This window comes from Schistocerca serialis, chromosome 2 (genome assembly GCF_023864345.2).
Source record: "Schistocerca serialis cubense isolate TAMUIC-IGC-003099 chromosome 2, iqSchSeri2.2, whole genome shotgun sequence".
Lineage (NCBI taxonomy): Eukaryota > Metazoa > Arthropoda > Insecta > Orthoptera > Acrididae > Schistocerca > Schistocerca serialis.
The window spans coordinates 728233450-728253349 of record NC_064639.1 but is presented as its reverse complement, the minus strand read 5'-3'; positions in this window follow the sequence as shown (position 1 = coordinate 728253349).

Genomic DNA, 19900 nt, shown 5'->3' with positions numbered 1-19900 from the left:
TTTACAGTGCTACTTATTTATTTAAACAGCGCTGTTACCGGTTTCGAACCGATAGGTTCATCTTCAGACGGCCAGTTTACGTTTTACTTTAGATTTCGCCTTTTTTTCCCCTCCTGAAGGAATTTCCTTGGGGTTGAGGTGCCGATGAAGAATCCGCACTATTATGTTCCAGTGCAGTTTGCTCATCATCTTGCAGCAGCGAAAACTGTATCACAATCCTTGTATACATACCTCCGTGTGATGAAACTTGTTAGTGTGTGAGTGGTGCTTTACATTACCATTATACAGTTTTCGCTGTTGCAAGATGATGAGCGATCTGCACGGCGACATCACCCCCAAGGAAATTTCTTCAGTTGGGGAAACAAAAGGTAAAATGAAATGTAAAACGGGAACTAGCCGTCTGAAGATGACCCTGTCCGTTGGAAACCGGTAACAGCGCTGTTTAAATAAATAAATAGCATTGTAAAAAGTGGCTCGTTGCTGTAATCTCCTGTGTAAGAGTCAACCTACATTTTTTACGCAGCCACGGGCTCAAGATAGCAGTTTTTGAAAAAATAGCATTTTCTAGGTCAGTTTGTACAGGGTGACAAATATTGAACTATATGAAATAAACGTAAGTTAGTTACAAACCACAGCGTGCACACACTTTATTCAACATGTAAACACCACTGCAGATATTCCGATTTAGGTTGTGACATGTGCGATATGCCTGCCGTCATTGAAGATGATGTAGCGCAGACGAATATCGAAATTCTGCATGACCTGCTGACGTGTCGGGACATCGTAGCTGTCGATGTCCTCCTGAGTGGCTGCTTTCTGCTCAGCAGTGGTTGGGTTCAAATGGCTCTGAGCACTATGGGACTTAACATCTGTGGTCATCAGTCCCCTAGAACTTAGAACTACTTAAACCTAACAAACCTAAGGACATCACACACATCCATGCCCGAGGCAGGATTCGAACCTGCGGCCGTAGCAGTCGCGCGGTTCCGGACTGTGCGGCTTGAACCGCGAGACCACCGCGGCCGGCCAGCAGTGGTTTCATCCACGTAATGGGGCTATTGCTGTACATCTTGTTTTAAATATAACCGAACAAAAATGAGTCGCATGTGTTCAGATCCGGAGAATATATCGGCCAATCGTGGCCCATGCTTTTGGCCTCTGTGTACACCAGGGCCAGAATGCGGTCCCCCGTGCTCCTCCAGGGCGTCTGTCTTCTGCTTCGATGAACTACATTTTGTCGTATCAGGAACAATTTGGATAATGGGGTTGAAATTATCATCCAAAGACATCACGTACCGTTCGGTAGTCACCTTGTCATCAAGAAACATCACGCCTATTATTCCGTGACTGGACATTGCCCACCACACAGTTGAGGGAGAGGGTGAAGAGACTTCGGGGATCGTGAAATGTAGATTCTCTGTCCCCAAAATGTGCCAATTTTGCTTACTGACGAATCCATCCAAATGAAATGGGCTTTGTCGCATGCGCATACTAATTCCTATCATTCTGCGCAGCCAGCCTGAAGTCTGAAGGTCCTAACGCAAACCGCTCAGAAGTTATAATGATTTTATCCCATATAGTTCAATAATTATGTTACAGTAGCTGATTTATATATGTATGAATCATGGACCTTGACGACTTGTGTCGTGCTAACGGTGCAGACAGCCGTACTGTAGGTGCAGCCACAACAGAGGGCTACACACAGACAGGCGAGGCCAACTTGTCCTTCCTGAAGAGGGCCAGCTGTTAATGCGAACAACTGAAATAAAGGGAAAACTACAGCAGTTATTTTTCTCGGTTTCATGCAGCTCTGCTGTACGGCGTAATGAGGATGGCATCCGCGTGGGTAAAATATTGCAGAGGGAAAAGAGTCCCCATCCCGACCTCCCAGGAGGGACTGCTCAGGAGGTTGTAGTCATCAGAAAAACAAAAACTGACACTGTACTGGTCTGAGCGTGGAATGTTAGATACTTTAATGGGATCGGTAAATTCGAGAATTTAACAACAAAACTGTATAGATTGAAGTTATAAATAGTGGAAAGTAGTGAAGGCCGTTGGCGCGAGAAACAGGACTGCTGCTCGCGTCAGTACAGGGTTACCAACACAGAATCGAATAGGGCTAATGCGGGAATAGGCCCAATAATGAATAAGAAAATAGGATGTGGGTAAATTCCTGTAAACAGTATATTGATCTGTAGCAGGCAAAATCCACTACAATAGTACACCTTCAATGGCCAACTACCTCCGCAGATGATGGAAAGAGTGAAAGAATGTATGATGAGAGGGTAAAGAAGAGGAAAATTTAATTATGATGGTTGACTGCAATTCGGTAGTAGGAAAGTGAAACGAAGGAAAATTGTGGGATAACTTAGAGTGAGGGAAAGGATTGAAAGGGGAAGCCACCTGGTAGAATTTTGCAGCGGAAACGTGGCACACATAAAACAGTAATATGACTCCTAAAGAAATGCGATTTAAAATCCACAGCATGATTAGTTAGACCTATACATTTTCCATTCACCAACATGGAAATTTATTTATAAAGTTCCTAACATTTCTACAGTTATTTAATTTTTTTTGTTTCAAAACATTTTAATTACATTTTAAGAATTGATACTTTTCATACAGTGTTCCTGCATGCGATTTTATTTGGATTTATATTATACGCCGCTGGTCTTGTTTCATTTGCTCATAAGATTTGACACTTCTTTCGCAGTTTTGATCTGTCCAGTCCTACAGCAACTTCTTCGCTACTTAGCTTTGTTCCTCCTGTCTCGCCATTTGTGAGTTCATTTTCCATCTGAAAAACGAACGCCTTCCCTTCAGATTATTTTTCGTTATTTGACTGAGATGATCCAAGCATTTTCTGCTGTCAGTTACAGGATATTGTAAAAGATTTGCACCGTTCATTTCCTGGAAGCAATCTTGGTTGAATATTTACGAATCATTTGACCTACAACATCCACACCAAACTTTGTAGTAGCATAAAACCTAATAGTTTCCGGTTTCTTCTTTCGTTCTTTGATCGCTTCTACTTCAGGATGTAGTGCGCTGAGAATTATTACATTCTTAGTCTTCTTCGCTTGGTACACTGTTAGTGAGCATTCTGGCTTATAGGTCTTCTTTAAGGTGATGGTGAGATATCAGTCAGAATTGTTGTTCTTCAAACAGTTGGGGAGTTTTCGGGGAATCTTTTTCATTTTCTACTAAAGACGTTATTTTCTGTTGAAATCCTTTGGCAAGCTGAAGGGATGTTAAGGAGTTGTTGGTCACGTTCTTTCCTGGATTTAGAAATGGCTCCATGAGGCGAGGAACGACATACTCTCCCAACGGCTGGCACCATGTTGGAATTCTTCCTTACTATGTTACAGGAAGGGACTGAAAATGTATTTGTATGCTACGTTTGGAAATGTCCAAATTTCTAATCCGTGTTTTCCGGTTTTGTCCGGAATAAACTGGGTAAACCCCACCTTAGAATTCTGCACAGGTTTTCACCCAGCGCAGGTTTTACAAACCGTGTCTCCGTTCTTAATATCTGCATCCATATTTCGGCATATAAAGTGTCCTTTTATTTTGTTCCTGTTTCTAAAGGCACTTAAATTCCATCCCCTTCTCCATCCTATCCCCACTAGTGACTCTTGAAAATAGTGAAAATGTGTGGTACTAATTCTTGAGGTTACACAATTTTAGGCTTTTTATGATGCGGAGGATTACAGTATGCAAGTCATGCTTAAGCGAATAGGCTTTCAACAACCTTGATTTTCTTCAACGTTCTGACTCATTACCTTCGTATTCTCTAATCCCTTGAAATAATTGGGTCAAACCAGTGAGTATCTGACTGTGGATGCTGTTCTTCCTTTGCCCCTTCTTGCTCAAAATCCACATAAGAGTACTCACCACGACGTCATGACTCCCTCAAATGGTTCAGACCTCAAAACTAAACACCAGCATTACTACCACCCATCTCGCAATGTGTCCTTATTTTCAAAATCTGCCCAACAGGTAACTCAGAGCCTCATAATCCGTTTGTACATGGAAATGAATATATTAAGGTAGAATTTTAGAGACCAAGTAGCACCGCCAATTCCTCAACTTCATAAACCAAATAATTCCTTTCCATATAATACAGGGAAGGGAAAGTTATAAGATGTCTCTACTCCACACTTTCTTATGTAGTACTGCTCCTGTACCCGACATTAACATATCAGTTTGATGTATAAATTGTTTATTATATATCATATTAGTAGTGGAACCGTACATAGGTTACTGACAGTATGTTACACTTTGAGCAAGCTCTTCCGTGTTGAAGACAGTTACAACTATTGAGCTTCTTACATAAAACCTCACATAAATACAGCAAATTAGTGCTAAACAATGAACTGAAAATAAACCACAATATACTATAAATACGTGCTCGGTGAATTGAATTTGTCTACTTACATCAGAAAAATGGACGAGAAACATCTGCAAACTGAAAAGCGAGTTGCGCTCGTGGTGAGGGACGTTTCCTGCCCCCGAATAACGCTACGGCGTCGTACAGAATGGCTAAGATTCAATTCTTCCTCTATCTGTGAGCACAAATTCATGTAAAATCTGTCCAAATGCGTGTTTCTTGCTTTGTATTGCAAAAATCTACTATCTGTATTCCGTGTAGTATTACTGCATTTTGTGTCATGTGTCAAATAGTTCCCCCCCACCCCCCCACCCCCCTTCCCAGCACGGACATGTCTGCACACTGCATCGTTAGTTATTCCACAAGGCGAGCAGCGGAGGGCCGGATTAACTTTGTGAAAGACGGTGTAGTTGTTTCTTGTGGCGTAGTGGGATGGTGAGACTGGGGTATCACCTACTTTCTCTTCAGTTTGTAGACCTACGAAGGAGGGACTGCTTGAACACAATCTGGCCACCTGCTTCCTCTGTGTAAAACATGCCCCCCCGTCCCCCCAAACCCAGCGACCCACGACACTGTTACACCAACAGAACACAATTTATCTCTCAACACGACTTTAATGCACTTAGTTGTAGTACACATACTTAATATTTGTTCACGCAGGTTTTAGTAATCTCTGATTTTTCTATTGCCTGCAGTGCGGTAACTATTGGTCCTAGGGAAAAAATTAACAGAAAAATTTTCGTGGGAAATTTATTGTAGTGTAATTTTGTTCTGGGAAACATTTTCGCGAGAAGCAGCGGTTGTCGAATTCCCAGTCAGTTTACTACTGCGCCAGGCAACCTTCCCGTTTCGTCCATCTCGGAAGCTGCCCTGTCAGCGCAGTACATTGTCAAGCAAAGGAGCCCGGGATTGATTCCCAGCTGGGTCGGAGATTTTCTGCACTCGGGCCTGGATGTGGTGTTCTCTTTATGTTTGTATCGTCACAACTGACGTTTTATGGTTGCGTTGGCTGAACGGGCACCTCCAGAAGCACAACAAAAAAGAAAAAAATGAGAAAAAAGCTTCCCGTTCGGAGGTTCACACCAGACTTCATTGCCGGCTCCTCCGGTCTTCCTCCTCGGCTTCGCCACACAGGGGACACGCAGCCGTAGATACCAAACGGCTCGCAATAACGAAAATGCATCGAAAACCAGCATAGAAGCGATTGAGACGATTGTAGCTTATCCTCAGTGTTATGTACGATAAGGAAGCAGTAAACGATACCTAGGAGAAATTTGGGAAAGGAATTAAAAACCCGTTTGTAGCCCATCCTCACTGTTCTGTACGTTGAGCAAACAGTAAAGGATACCTAGGAGAAATTTGGGAAAGGAATTAAAATTCATGGAAAAGAAATAAAAACTGTAAAAACTATAAGAGATAGGAAAGCATTTGGAAGAACAATTAAGCGGAAATGATAGTGTCTTCAAAGTAGATTATAAGATGAACATCAACAAAATAAAATAGGGATAGTGAGGTGTAACTGAATTTAACCTGGGAGGTCTACAGTAATTAGATTAGGAAATGAGAAACTAAAAAGTAGTAAACCAGTTTTGCTATTTGGGCAGCAAAGTAGCTGATGCTGACCAAAGTATGGAAGATATAAACTCAGACTAAAATAACAAGAAAGTCATTTCTGGAAAATAGGTATTTATTAATATTTAATGACAAAGTAAATGCTACGAAGTGATTTATGAAGGTATTTGAACAGACTGCAGCCTCGAACAGAAGTAAAACGTAGATGATAACCAGTTCAAACAAGAAGAAAATAGATGCTGTCGGGCTACAGAAGAATGCTGAATATAAGATCGGCAGATCGGAAAACAAGTCAGTAGTTACTGACTCTAATGAAGTAAGAAGAAATTTCCGGCTCAATTTAACGAAAATAATGCAGTAGGTGATAGCAAACATGCTGAAGCATCAAGATATTGTTGGTCTGGTAAGAGAGGAAAATATGGGTCAGGTAAAAATTGGAGAGGAAGACCAAAGGTAGAATAGAGGAAGTGAGTTCATATGGATGTAGGTTACAGTAGTTATGCAGAGATAAAGAAGCTTGTACAGGATAGACTAGATGGAGAGCTGCAATAAACCAATATGAAAGGTCCCGAGTTCGAGTCTCGGTCCGGCACACAGTTTTAATCTACCAGGAACTTTCATATCAGCTCACACTCCTCTGCAGAGTGAAAATTTCATTCTAGAAACATCCCCCAGGCTGTGGCTAAGCCATGTCCCTGCAATATCCTTTCTTCCAGGAGTGCTAGTTCTGCAAGGTTCGCAGGAGAGCTTCTGGGAAGTTTGGAAGGTAGGAGACGACGTACTGGCGGAATTGAATCTGTGAGGACGGGGAGTAAGTTGTGCTTGGGTAGCTCAGTTGGTCGAGCACTTGCCCGCGAAAGGCAAAGGTTCCGAGTTCGACACACAGTTTTAATCTGTCAGGAAGTTTCGTATCAGCGCACACTCCGCTGGAGAGTGAAAATTTCATTCTAGCCCAGTTATGCTTTGTAACCCCCCTGAGGTTACAATCTAAGATAACGCTTTTTTTCTGTAAGTATGTGAACAATATGAATTTTGGGTGTATTAGTGCCGTGTTTAAAAGTATCCACAAAATCCGAAACATTTTTGAAATATATCGCCCTTGACGTTATAATCCAAGATGGCTCCATATTCACAAGCAACTGAATATCAGTTTTGCCTAATTTGGCGCCACGTTCTAGATTCTTCGCTTGATCTGAATTATTTATCCGAACTACAGAAAGATAGCACGCACACACACACACACACACACACACACACACACACACACACACACATAGAACATTGTTTTATATTTCGCTAAAGATGCTTTATTATCTGTTATGTCTTACTCTTTCATTACCTTCAATGTCATCTACATCTACATCTACATGGATACTCTGCAAGTCAGATTTAAGTGCCTGGCAGAGGGTTCATCGAACTGCCTTTGCAATTCTCTATTATTCCAATGTCGTATAGAGCGCGGAAACAGCTCTGATTTCCCCTATTTTATCGTGGTGATCGTTCGTCCCTATAAGTCGGTGTCAACAAAATATTTTCGCATTCGGAGGAGAAAGTTGGTGATTAGAATTTCGTGAGAAGATTCAGTCGCTAAGAAAAACGCATTTCTTTTAACGATTTCCAGCCCAAATCCTGTATCATTTCGGTGACACACTCTCCTAGATTTCGCCATAATACAAAAGGTGCTGTCTTTCTTTGAAATTTTTCGATGTACTCCGTCAGTCCTATCTGGTAAGGATCACACAGCGCGCAGCAGTATTCTAAAAGAGGACGGATAAGCGTAATGTAGGCAGTCTCCTTAGTAGGTCTGTTACATTTTCTAAGTGTTCTGCCAATACAACGCAGTCTTTGGTTAGCCTACCCAACAACATTTTCCATGTGTTCCTTCCAATTTAAATTGTTCGTAATTATAATACCTAGGTATTTCGTTGAATTTACGGCTTTTCGATTAGACTGATTTATCATGTAACCGAAGTTTAACGAGTTCCTTTTAGCACTAATGTGGATGACCTCACACTTTTCGTTATTAAGGGTAAACTGCCACTTTTCGCACCATTCAGGTATTTTTTCTAAATCGTTTTGATCTTCTGATGACTGTATTAGTCAATAAAGGCAGCGTCATCTGCAAACAACCGGAGATGGCTGCTCAGATTGCCTCCCAAATCGTTTATATAGGTAAGGAACAGCAAAGGGCCTATAACACTACCTTGGGGAACGCCAGAAATTACTTTTGTTTTACTCGATGACTTTCCGTCAGTTACTACGAACTGTGACCTTTCTGACAAGAAATCATAAATCCAGTCACATATCTGAGTCGATATTCCATATACATGCAATTTTACTACGAGCCGCTTGTGTGGTACAGTGTCAAAAGCATTCCAAAAATCCATAAATACGTAATTAATCCGAAATCCCTTGTCAATAGCACTCAACACTTCATGTGAATAAAGAGCTAGTTGTGTTTCACAGGAACGATGTTTTCTAAACCCATGTTTAATGTGTCAATAGACAGTTTCTTCGAGGTGATTCATGATGTTGAACACAATATATGTTCTAAAATCCTGCTAAAGATCGACGTTAACGACATGGGCCTGTAATTTAGTGGGTTACTCATACTACCTTTCTTGAACATTGGTGTGACCTGTGCAACTTTCCAGTCTGTGGGTACGGATCCTTCGTCGAGCGAACGGTTGCATATGATTGTTAAGTATGGAGCTAATGGATCAGCATACTCCGAAAGGAACCAAACTGATATACAGTCTGAACCAGAAGACTTGCTTTTATTAAGTAATTTAAATTGCTTCAATTCTCCGAGGATATTTGCTTCTACGTTACTCATGTTGGCAGATGTTCTCGATTCGAATTCTGGAATATTTACTTCGTCTTCTTTTGTGAAGGCATTTCGGAAGGCTGTGTTTAGTAACTCTGCTGTGGCATCACTGTCTTCAATAGTATCTCCATCGCTAAATCGCAGATTTCTTGCCGCTAACATACTTCACATACGACCAGAATCTCTTTGGATTTTCTGCCAGGTTTCAAGACAACGTTTCGTTGTTATAGGCATCTCGTATTGAAGTCCGTGCTAAATTTCGAGCTTCTCTAAAATATCGCCAATCTTGGGGATTTTCTTTGGCATGTTTGTTTCGTTGTTTCTGCAACAGCGTTCTAACCCGTTTAGTGTGCCAAGGAGGATCAACTCCGTCGTTTGTTAATTTATTTGCTATGAATCTCTCAATTGCTGCCGATACTATTTCTTTGAATTTAAGCTACATCTGGTCTACACTTATATTATTAATTTGGAACGAATGGAGATTTTCCCTCAGGATGGCGTCAAGTGAATTTTTATCTGCTTTTTTGAATAGGTATATTTGTCACTTATTTGTCGGGGATTTGGGGATTACAATATTCAATCTCGTTACGACAACCCTGTGTTCACTAATCCATAAATCGGTTTTGATGCTCGTTATTAACTCAGGATTATTTGTTGCTAAGAGGTCAAGTGTGTTATCACAACCGTTTACTATTCGCGTGGGCTGATGGACTAACTGCTGGAAATAATTTTCAGAGAATGCGTGTAGCACAATTTCGGATGATATTTTACGCGTACCTCCGCAATTAAACATGTATTTCCGCCAACATATCGAGGGTAAATTAAAGTCAGCACCAAATATTATCGTTTGAGTCGGGTGCGTGTTTGAAATCAAACACAAGTTTTCTTTGAAACTTTCAGCAACTGTATCATCTGAATTGGGAGGTCGGTAAAAGAAACGAACTATTATTTTATTCCGGTTGCCAACAATGACCTCTGCCCATAGTAACTCACAGGAAGTATCTACTTCAATTTCGCGAAAAGTTAAAATAATTCTGACAGCAACAAACACGCCACCGCCAACAATGTTTTGCCTATTCTTTCGGAACACCGGTAGGTTCTTCGCAAAAACTTCGGCTGAGCTTATGTCCGGCTTTAGCCAGCTTTCGGTGCCTATAATGATTTGAGCATCAGTGCTTTCTATTAGCGCTTGGAGCTCTGGTACTTTCCCAACACAGCTACGACAATTTACAACTGTTATACCAGAGGTTCCTTTATCTACGTTCTTCCTGTGTTCAGCCTGCTCATTTTGTGACTGAAGCCCTTCTTGTGTTTTCCCGAGACCCTCTAACCTAAAATACCACACAGTCCAAGCCACACAGTCCCTGCTATCCGTGTAGCCACCTCATACGTATAGTGGACACCTGACCTATTCAGCGGAACCTGAAACCCAACCACCCTTTGGCGCAAGTCGAGGAATCTGCAGCTAAACAGTCGCAGAACCGTCTGAGCCTTTGATTCAGACCCTCAACTCGGCTCTGTACCAGAGGTCCGCAATCGGTCCTGTCGACTATGCTGCAAATGTTCAGCTCTGCTTTCATGTTGCAAGCAAGACAGGCAGCCTTTACCACTTCTGTTAGCCGCTCGAAACCAGAGCGAATCTCTTCTGATCCAAAGTGACACACATTATTGGTGCCGACGTGAGCAACCACCTGCAGTTTACAGCACCCTGTGCTCTTCATGGCATCCGGGAGGACCGTTTCCACATCTGGAATGATTCCACCCGGTATGCACACGGAGTGCACATTGGTTTCCTTTCCTTTCTTGTCGGCCAAGCCCCTAAGGGGCTTCATAACGCGCCTATCTTTGGAGCTCCCAAGTACCAATAATCCCACCTTGTGCGATTGCCCGGATCTTGCAAGCTGAGTGGTTTCCTCTGAAACAGGACAAGCGACAGGATCTGGCTTAGCGACAGTGTTAGTCACAGACAGCACCTAGAACCTGTTTGTCAGACAAACCTGGGAGGCCTTGCGTGCGGCTGCCTGGGAAGTCTTTTGTCGTCCGCTTCGCCCTGGGACGACCTCCCACTCGACCACAGGTGAGGGGTCAGCCTCAGTGCGAGCAGTAACTGGGTTGGCCACCGGTGAGGAGCGATCGGAGGACTGACGCGCTGGACGTCCGTTGGATCCCCACGGCCTGCCCATAACACTGGTGCCCTTCCACTGCAGCCTCAATCTGTGTAACCGAAGCCATCACGGCCTGAAGCTGCGAGCAAAGTGTCACCAACTTGGCTCGCATTCGCACACGACATTCGCAATCCCTGTCCATACTAAACACCGTGGAAAACTAAACTACAGAGATAAATGGACTATCTGCACGTGCTGCGCAACTCTACTGTGGATCCTGACGAAAACGCACAAACTGTGTCTAGTAATACGCAGATATTCAAAAACCTAACTACCGAAGCACTCAGGTGAAACTAAATAATTTGCCCCTGGTAAATAACTTTTAATATGTCACAAAATCGGTTTTTCTTTCTAACGCAAACGAAAACGCGAGAACTGTGGATATTAGATTTCAAATTTTCACTCAGAAACTCAAGAAACTAAACTATTAAAGACCCTCGATATAATAAAATTCGCCTCTGGTTAGGAACTCGTAAATGTCAAAAAAGCGGTTTACTGACCTGTTGCTGCGTCTGTCGCGGTCGGCTACTGCTGCCTGACTGACTGAGATAGAGAACCTTTAAATGCATGTATTCCATAAAGACAAGTGTTTACGCAGTTGGTACTGGTGTTAAACTGATATTAACATTCACAAGGCACGTACTTCTAAAACAGATTTTTGTTATACTGACACCTGACGTGATATGTTGTTTTCTGACATTTAATCTGAGATGTGTTTCAGAAAATATGAAAGAATACTGACAATATTGCTTTAACGTACAGTATTTCCAAGTCTAAAATTTCTGTCTACATTGTAAAGCTATTGATAGTCATAGCGTAACTTTCAGTATTTACGCTACTGGCCATTAAAATTGCTACACCAAAAGAAATGCAGATGATAAACGGGTATTCATTGGACAAATATATTATACTGGAACTGACATGTGGTTACATTTTCACGCAATATTGGTGCATAGATCCTGATAAATCAGTACCCAGAACAACCACCTCTGGTCGTAACAACGGCCTTGATACGCCTGGGCATTGAGTCAAACAGAGCTTGGATGGCGTGTACAAGTAAAGCTTCCCATGAAGATTCAACACGGTACCACAGTTCATCAAAAGTAGTGAATGGCGCATTGTGACAAGCCAGTTGCTCGGCCACCATTGACCAGATGTTTTCAATTGGTGGGAGATCTGGAGAATGTGCAGTAGTCCAACATTTTCTGTAACCAGAAAGACCAGTACAGGACCTACAACATGCGGTCGTGCATTATCCTGCTGAAATATAGGGTTTCGCAGGGATAGAATGAAGGGTAGAGCCACGGGCTGTAACACATCTGAAATGTAACGTCTACTGTTCAAAGTACCGTCAATGCGAACAAGAGGTGTCCGGGACGTGTAACCAATGGCACCCCATAACATCACGCCGGGTGATACGCCAGTATGGCGATGACGAATACACGCTTCCAATGTGCGTTCACCGTGATGTCGCCAAACACGGATGCGACCATCATGATGCTGTAAACAGAACCTGGATTCGTCCGAAAAAATGACGTTTTGCCATTCGTGCACCCAGGTTCGTCGTTGATCGCGCCATCGCAGGCGCTCCTGTCTGTGATGCAGCGTCAAGGGTAACCGCAGCCATGGTCTCCGAGGTAGTAGTCCATGCTGATGCAAACGTCGTCGTACTGTTCTTGCAGATGGCTGTTGTCTTGCAGATGTCCCCATCTGTTGACTCAGGGATCGAGACGTGGCTGCACGATCCGTTACAGCCATGCGGATAAGATGCCTGTCATCTCGACTGCTAGTGATACGAGGCCGTTGGGATCCAGCACGGCGTTCCGTATTACCCCCCTTAACCCACCGATTCCATATTCTGCGAACAGTCATTGGATCTCGATCAACGCGAGCAGCAATGTCGCGATACGATAAACTGCAATCGCGATAGGCTACAATGCGACCTTTATCAAAGTCGGGAACGTGATGGTACGCATTTCTCCTCCGTACACGAGGCATCACAAAAACGTTTCGCCAGGCAACGCCGGTCAACTGCTGTTTGTGGATGAGAAATAGGTTGGAAACTTTTCTCATGTCAGCACGGTGTAGGTGTCGCCATCGGCGCCAACCTTGTGTGAATGCTCTGAAAAGCTAATCATTTGCATATCACAGCATCTTCTTCCTGTCGGTTAAATTTCGCGTCTGTAGCACGTTATCTTCGTTGTGTAGCAATTTTAACGGCCAATAGTGTACATGACTGTTTTGTTTTTAAAAACGTACTGTTGAACATGAATGAGTTCCTATAAAGGTTGTTGTTTAGCATTGTAATCTTCAGTCTCAAGACTTGTTTGATGCGTCTCTCCGTGTTACCCTATCTTGTGCAAGCGTCTTCATCTGCAAATAACTACCGAAATCAAAATCCTTCTGTACCCGCTTACAGTATTCAGCTTTTGATCTCTGTCCTTTTTTACTCCCCCCATCCCCCACTTCCCTCCAGCATATCAATCAATTTATAAGGTGGACTCGAGAAAATTTTGCATCTATATGTATCAACAGCATGCGCGTTTTGTGTGGAACAGTGTAAAATTCACATACCGCATTGCTTCAAATAGACAAATAGACGATGCACAGATTAGGTGACGTGCCGGACAAGATGAGACATCCCGAGGCTGTTAACTCTACAACCCCCGCATGCAGGCAACCCTGCACCCTACTGTTGCGACTGTGCTCTATGGAGACCTACCATTATCATTATGGACTTGCGTTCAGAATACGTAAAACCTCCAAGAGCCAATGTTTTATGCTCTTTCGGGCAATAGTTTAGGAGTTATTAGCATTTTATCGATGTAACTGAGGTTGAGATAATTTAAGCTACGAATACCAAATTTGGTATGATGAAATAATTATACATTATATTCATATGCTTAATTTTATACTACATAGTTTTTTAGGTAGTCACAGTTGTCAGTAAAGCTGGTCACAAAAATTGCACTGCCAAGACAATCAGTAATTCCTGGCTAATAAACTTTCACTTAGAATTTTCTACAATTACTTCAAGGTCATATATTAAAATAGTTCGATCAGCATATTTAAGGGGAAGATTTTCATATGAATCCCACGTTATAAAAACCACATGACGTTTCAGACAGTAAAAGTTGTTGGTCTTGGATGTTTTGATAATGCCACGTCATCTACCATTATTAAAATCTGTCCAAAATCGTACTACTTACTTTATTGATGGTTCATGACGCAAATCAGATTACTGATGCTAGGTCGGTAAATTCTACGAGCATGTCTTCACTATTCTTCAGTCTTGCTTCCATTATCAAACGTTACGTAAGAATGGTTCTCCGGCGCGTTTACCTTTCCTAAAGCCAGGCTGATCGTTATCTAGCAGATCATCAATTTTCTTGCCATTCTCTTTTATATTATTCCTGTCAGAAGATTGGGCGAGTTACAGATAAGACGATGATGCGATGGTTCTGGCACTTTTCTGCCCTTGCTATATTCGGAATTATGCGGTACTTTGTCGGTCTCATAGATCTGCAGACCAAATTTAACATACGTTTGTTTGTTACTTTCCTTCAATGACTATGGAAATTCTGATCGTATGTAATTTATGTCTTCTGCTTCTTCTGAACTTAAGTTTTTCACAGCTCTTTTAAAATCTGCTTCTTGTACTGAATCCCCAGTGTCTTCCATATCGACTCCAAATTTCTTTTTCCATCACGTCATACTCCCCCCCTTACACGCCTTCTTTCCGCTTATCCGCTCTCTCTACTGTGTTTGACAGCGGCATTTCCATTGCATTCTTAATGTTACCATTCTTTATTTTAATTTCGACGAGGGTTATTTTGACTTTTCGGTTCGCCGAGTCAGTCCTCCAGACGATAATTTTTCTTCGACTTCTTCACATGTTTGCTGCAGCCATTTCGCCTTGGCTGTCCCGCACATTCTGCTTATTTGATTCCTAACGGATTTATGTTCTTGTATTGCTCTCTTTCCTGAAATTTTTGTACTTTCTTACTCTGTCAAACAGTTGAAATATTTTTTCTCTTGTCCTCGGTTTCTTCGAAATCACCTTCCTTATACCTGCATTTGTCTGTCCAACATCTCTGATTTCTCTTTTTAGAGATGACCATCCCTCTGCCTCAACTGCCTTCAGTAGTATCCTTTTCGCATTATCCACATCCTTAGCGAACTTCAAACGCGTCTCATCGTCCCTCACTACTTCAGTATTCCACTTCCTTAAACACAGATTTTTGCAGACGACTCTCTTAAACTTCAGTCTCTCGTCATCAAATACTACTCCTATCGTACTATTTTCTACAGATGTTGATATTACGCTACATTCATCTGAACGGAAATTCTTATCCTCTTACCTCTTCACTTCGTGACCCTCACTGTATCTAGTTGAGCCTTTGCATCCCCCTTTTCAGATTTTTTAGTTTCAAACTTCTAACCTTCCATGCTCCGATCGTAGAATGTTTTCCTGTCTTTGGTTATTCTACCTTTTCCTCATGGTCACCTCCGCCTAGGCAGCTGCTTCCTGGAGATGTGAATCGAGGATTAATCCTGAATCTTTTACCAATGGAGGGATCGTCACAACTTTTTTTTTAAGTACAGGCCATATGTCTTTGGACGCATATTATGTGTCTTTCATGTAGTACTTTCCATTGTATTTGCATCCATATGCCGTTTATCGACGCTGATTATCTGTTTTTTAGGAGCAGCTTACGATGCCAGAGGCATGAGAGTGCCTAGAACTCCTGTCGACCCCTCCACCCTCTTTGACAAGGGCGATGGCAGAACAAGGGTGGCTTTTTGTACCGTGTGCTTCGGCCGCCATTGATGACGATTTTCATTCAAAATTTAAGCAGTGACTGGGTCGAAATCAAGACCCATGTACCAGCAGCCAGGACGTCTTGATTACTAATCAAAGACGGTAACCTTAGACCACTGTAATGTGGCTTAGTGCTGACACTGAACAACTTCAGTTTATTGAAGGAGGCTTCAGAGACGTTGTTACTTATTGTTCATATACATTTGCTTTTGCAGACAATAGGTTCGTGGCTAGTTGTCGCGTAAACACTGGCGAATCTTACGCTGTATATCTTGATGTTAATAACCATTACAATTGTCCAGTTTTGTATGGCTTTCCCCACAAAGTGATGAAACTTTCGATTTGAAAATATACCAGATCATTCTGACATATAATTCCTTTTCGATGCAGACCTCGATTATCCTGAGAGTATTCATGATTTTCAGTCAGATTTACCCCTATATCCTGAAAAATTACCACCACCATCTAATAGCAACAGATCAAAGAAATTAACATCTACTTCATAGGATAACAAAAACTATGTTATTCACTAAAGAAATCTAAAACAATATTTGCATCATAAATTAGCACAAAAAACGAGTGATGGAAATATATCATGAGGCCAAGCTCCCTGAATGAAACCACTAATCTGATTAGTGCACAGAAACGTATGAGTGCAACTAATGACGTTATTTATCATATTACACCTTTAGTTATTTACGGGGATATCAGGAGCCACATACATATTTGGTTTCCAACTTCACCTTTACCTGTAAGTTACAGAGTCAACAATCCATTTGTAAACAAAAAGGAGGTCAGATTATTGAATGACGAGTTAGATGTTGAACCTATTGCAAAATTCATCCATCTGTGAGATAGAACGTATATGCTCTCAACTCTGAATCGGGATGTATAATGCGCAGAACAAAGATAGGGAAACAGTCTCCAGTAAAAGGGCTACCAATTAATGATTACTGACAAAATATGTTGAATTTTGATGTTAAAATAACTCCACAGCTTCTAATTAATAGCAAGCACCATGTTGGTATTGCTGTTAAACAATATAAACTAGGTTCATCAGCAGAAGATGATAAACTTTTCATACTTAAAGACAAAGTGAATATGTTGCCTTTGAGTCGCTATCATCTGGAAGACATTTACTGGTTATGCTGTGTATGGAAATGTAAGGAACATTAAAAGTGATTTGTATCTGATGAACGTCAAATATAACTCACTTTTTGTGGGGAAAAAAAACATCAAGCGACTTGTAACTGATATATTTCACGCAAAAGTTCCTTTCTACAGTTCGATTTAATAGGAGGTGGACCATTGTATTGCTTAATGTTGGTAAAAATTGCGTCTTCCGATCACTGTGAAATGATACTACATGCACTTAAAGATTAGGTGAATATAGTAACTTCTCTATTGCTCTCCATTGTGTCTTATAGTATTTATAGTAATAAATGAATTAAAAAAAATAAGGTAATGAAATTTATTAAGACACTAGAGTATTTGACAGAAATGCTTTTAGTCAAGTGTATAACCATCATTTATAAATGTATGTCCGTCTCTCTCTCTCTCTCTCTCTCTCTCTCTCTCTCTGTGTGTGTGTGTGTGTGTGTGTGTGTGTGTGTGTGTGTGTGTGTGTGTGGCCGGCCGGAGGGAATAGATTTATGAAATTTTATTTTTGGTAACTAATATTGGTGTGGAAATACTATAAATTATTACCTTAAATAATTTTTACAAACATTTTATATTGGAAATACACTGCCAGAAAAAAATAGTACACCCTTTTAGAGATTCCTGTTCACTCAAGAGTTACTGCTGCAACACTAATGCAGGCGCTGACTGTGGCACCCCGACGATCGTAAAGAAGGCGAATATTGTCCTGGGATGAATTATGCCACGCCTGCATAGTCAGTTCTGCAAGAGTAGCTGTTGGTTAACGAGTCGCACAAATCACTTCTCTCCCCATCACATCCCACATGTGCTCGGTTGGAGACAAGTCCAGTAATCGTGCTGGCGAGGGAAGCTGCTGCACGTCTTTCTGAGCACGTTGAGTTTCACTGTCAGTGTGTGGGCGAGCGCTATCCTGTTGGAACAACACTTCCCCTTCCTGTGGCAAGAACGGCAAAAGAGCGGGTCTAACAACATTCTGCACGTACCGAGCGCTGATTAGCGTCTCCTCCAGAAACACCAAAGGTGAACGAGAGCTGTAGCTTATTGCCACGGACGAATGCACTCTACGAGACATGATTCACCAGGTCTACATCGTACGCACAAACTACCATGATTTGGGTGCTGTTAGAATCCGCTTTCATCGCCGAAGATCATGGGACGCCATTCCAGCTTCCAAGTGATCCTCTGAAGGCACCAGCGGAGCCGTGCACGCTGATGCCGTTGCGTGAGTGGAATATGGCTAGAGGTGTGTGGGTTCGTGGGCCCATTGTTAATATCTGGTTCGCAAAAGTTCGTGTTGACACATCTGGGCTCACAAGCCCTCACACCTGTGCTGTGATAGCTGTACGATCTGCCATTTCTGCTCTTACAATACGACTATCCTGGTTGGCATCTCCGCTGCGTGTGCGACTAGAACCTAGTCCATAGGTGTGAGAATATTCATGACGCACCACGTCCAAATTGTGTGGCTATTCGCCGAAAGGACCATCCGACCACTTGGAAGGCTCAGTTGACTGTGGGAAGAATGAGTGCATCTCCGTGGCATTATTGTCTACTTGCTTTAGACGTTTACACCGAACAGAGTCTTCTGTCATTCCGTAGTAAAATTGAAACACAGATGGCGTTCTGATAGCTATACCACTACGCTATTTGTTGGCAGAAGATTTTCAAACCATTATCAGAACATGGAGCATCCCCTAAGGGACATATGCCGTCGTTAGATAAAAATCGACCTCGTTTTTCCAGGAGTACTAATTTTTTTCCAGCAGTGTAACATTGTGTGATAAAGCTTATAAATAATGCAGGCATTCACATACTGTAAGTTTGGTCAGTATTGTCCATATATGTACGTATTTTTGTAAATATGTCTGATCTTTTGGGTACTTTTGAACATCGCACCGATTTTCACGAGGTTCATCTCGTTTGGATATTTTTGAATATGGCTTCATGTTGGGTTGTACGAACGTAGAGCTTACGAAAGGTAACTGAGTCAGATCCGCCGTCCTTAATTTTTTAAAATTTCCTGCCATTTTCAACTGCGCTTTTCCGTCATCTTGGAGTTTTTAAAATTTCACAAAACTATTATCTTTGGTTCTGCCATTTTGGATCTTGACATCTCGTTGAAGGTCAGACCCGTTCATGAAATGCAGTGGTGGTCATTGACGGCACATGACATCAAATGGTTCAAATGGCTCTGAGCACTATGGGACTTAACATCGATGGTCATCAGTCCCCTAGAACTTAGAACTACTTAAACCTAACTAACCTAAGGACAGCAAACAACACCCAGCCATCACGAGGCAGAGAAAATCCCTGACCCCGCCGGGAATCGAACCCGGGAACCCGGGCGTGGGATGCGAGAACGCAACCGCACGACCACGAGATGCGGGCGGCACATGACATCACCAGGGTTCACGGTAGGTCATATTGCACCAGAGTCACTATAGTTATACTACTGATTTGACAGGTAGTCCCTTAAAATCTCCTAAGTTTTTACATGCGAATTCTCTGTGCCTTATTATCTCCCCCTGTAGGTCAAAGTATTTCGCCTAAATACTTCACGTGCGGAACTCTCTAGATTTGTGCATATTTTGCCATCAGTTTCTGAGTAGCAGTATATCTTGAGGCGATGTACTTGGCTTTTTGTAAGAATGTTTGGATTGTACACCACTTAATTATGTACGACTCGAACAGATTTCAGGTAATGTAGAAAATCCGAATGTGAAACTGAAATGTAATGTAGCTCAATTGTCATTTCTGTTATTCGGTGAGGTACTCCTATAGACTAGGTACCTGTAATAAGCATGGATTTACGAAAGAAACGAAGGAAGTGAATGCCGCATTCAGGAATAGAGATATGTTTCCTCTTGAGGGAGAATGAGAAAACTGTGTGGCCGATTAGAACCGGCCACATGTTACCAATTCTCTTAACGACATCACTGTTTTGCTTCTAACACCAGTGCTAG